The sequence below is a fragment of the Megachile rotundata genome, unplaced genomic scaffold (genome assembly GCF_050947335.1).
Source record: "Megachile rotundata isolate GNS110a unplaced genomic scaffold, iyMegRotu1 scaffold0097, whole genome shotgun sequence".
Taxonomy (NCBI): Eukaryota; Metazoa; Arthropoda; class Insecta; order Hymenoptera; family Megachilidae; genus Megachile; species Megachile rotundata.
Window position 1 is genome coordinate 391297 of NW_027473394.1, and position 3223 is coordinate 394519.

Sequence of the window (3223 nt, forward strand, 5' to 3'; positions counted from 1 at the left end):
CAATCATAAAATCACAATCATACAATCACAATCATACAATCACAATCATACAATCACAATCATACAATCACAATCACATAATCACAATCATACAATCACAGTCATATAATCGAAATCAAAGAATCACAATCATACGATCACAATCATACAATCGCAATCATACAATCACAATCATACAATCACAATCATACAATCACAATCATACAATCACAATCATACAATCACAATCATACAATCACAATCACACAATCACAATCACACAATCACAATCATACAATCACAATCAGACAATCACAATCATAAAATCACAATCATACAATCACAATCATAAAATCACAGTCATACATAAACAATCATACAATCACAATCATACAATCACAATCATACAATCACAATCATACAATCACAATCATACGATCTCAATCATACAATCACAATCATACAATCACAATCTTACAATCACAATCATACAATCACAATCGTACAAAAACAATCATACAATCACAATCATAGAATCACAATCATACAATCACAATCATACAATCACAATCATACAATCACAATCATACAATCACAATCATACAATCACAATCATACAATCACAATCATACGACCTCAATCATACAATCACAATCATACAATCACAATCTTACAATCACAATCATACAATCACAATCGTACAAAAACAATCATACAACCTTAATTATACAACCACAATCATACGATCACAATCATGCAATCACAATCATACAATCACAATCATACAATCACAATCATACAATCACAATCACACAATCACAATCAGACAATCACAATCGTACAATCACAATCATACAATCACAATCAAACAATCAGAACCATACAATCACTATCATGCAATCACAATCATACAATCACAATCATACAATCACAATCATACAATCACAATCATACAATCACAATCTTACAATCACAATCATACAATCACAATCGTACAAAAACAATCATACAACCTTAATTATACAACCACAATCATACGATCACAATCATGCAATCACAATCATACAATCACATTCATACAATCACAATCATGCAATCACAATCATACAATCACAATCATACAATCACAATCATACAATCACAATCATACAATCAAAACCATACAATCACAATCATACAATCACTATCATACAATCACAGTCATACAATTACAATCATACAATCACAATCACAAAATCACAATCATACAATCACAATCATAGAATCACAATCATACAATCACAATCATACAATCACAATCATACAATCACAATCATACAATCACAATCATACAATCACAATCATACGATCTCAATCATACGATCACAATCGTACAATCACAATCATACAATCACAATCATACAATCACAATCATACAATCACAATCATACAATCACAATCATACAATCACAATCATACAGTCACAATCATACAATCACAATCATACAATCACAACCATACCATCACAGTCATACAATCACAATCATACAATCACAATCATACGATCACAATCATACGATCTCAATCATACAATCACAATCATACAATCACAATCATACATTCACAATCATACAATCACAATCAAACAATCAGAATAATACAATCACAATCATACAATCACAATCATACAATCACAGTCATACAAAAACAATCATACAATCACAATCATACAATCACAATCATACAATCACAATCATACAATCACAATCATACAATCACAATCATACAATCACAATCATACAATCACAATCATGCAATCACAATCATACAATCACAATCATACAATCACAATCATACAATCACAGTCATACAATCACAATCATACAATCACAATCATACAATCACAATCATACGATTTCAATCATACAATCACAATCATACAATCACAATCATACAATCACAATCATACAATCACAATCATACAATCCCAATCATACAATCGCAATCATACAATCACAATCATACAATCACAATCATACAATCACAATCATACAATCACAATCATACAATCTCAATCATACAATCACAATCATACAATCACAATCATACGATCACAATCATACAATTACTATCATACAATCATAATCATACAATCACAATCATGGAATCACAATCATACGATCACAATCATACAATCACAATCATACGATCACAATCATAAAATCACAATCATACAATCACAATCATACAATCACAAAAATACAATCACAATCATACAGTCACAATCACACAATCACAATCATACAATCACAGTCATACAATCGAAATCAAGGAATCACAATCATACAATCACAATAATACAGTCACAATCATACAATCACAATCATTCAACCACAATCATACAAAAACAATCATACAACCTTAATTATACAAGCACAATCATACAATCACAATCATACAATCACAATCATACGATCACAATCATACAATTACTATCACACAATCACAATCATACAATCACAATCATGCAATCACAATCATACGATCACAATCATACAATCACAATCATACGATCACAATCATAAAATCACAATCATACAATCACAATCATTCAATCACAATCATACAATCACAATCATACAATCACAATCACATAATCACAATCATACAATCACAGTCATACAATCGAAATCAAAGAATCACAATCATACGATCACAATCATACAATCGCAATCATACAATCACAATCATACAATCACAATCATACAATCACAATCATACAATCACAATCATACGATCACAATCATAAAATCACAATCATACAATCACAATCATACAATCACAATCATACAATCACAATCATACAATCACAATCACATAATCACAATCATACAATCACAGTCATATAATCGAAATCAAAGAATCACAATCATACGATCACAATCATACAATCGCAATCATACAATCACAATCATACAATCACAATCATACAATCACAATCATACAATCACAATCATACAATCACAATCATACAATCACAATCACACAATCACAATCATACAATCACAATCAGACAATCACAATCATAAAATCACAATCATACAATCACAATTATACAATCACAATCATAAAATCACAGTCATACATAAACAATCATACAATCACAATCATACAATCACAATCATACAATCACAATCATACAATCACAATCATACAATCACAATCATACGATCTCAATCATACAATCACAATCATACAATCACAA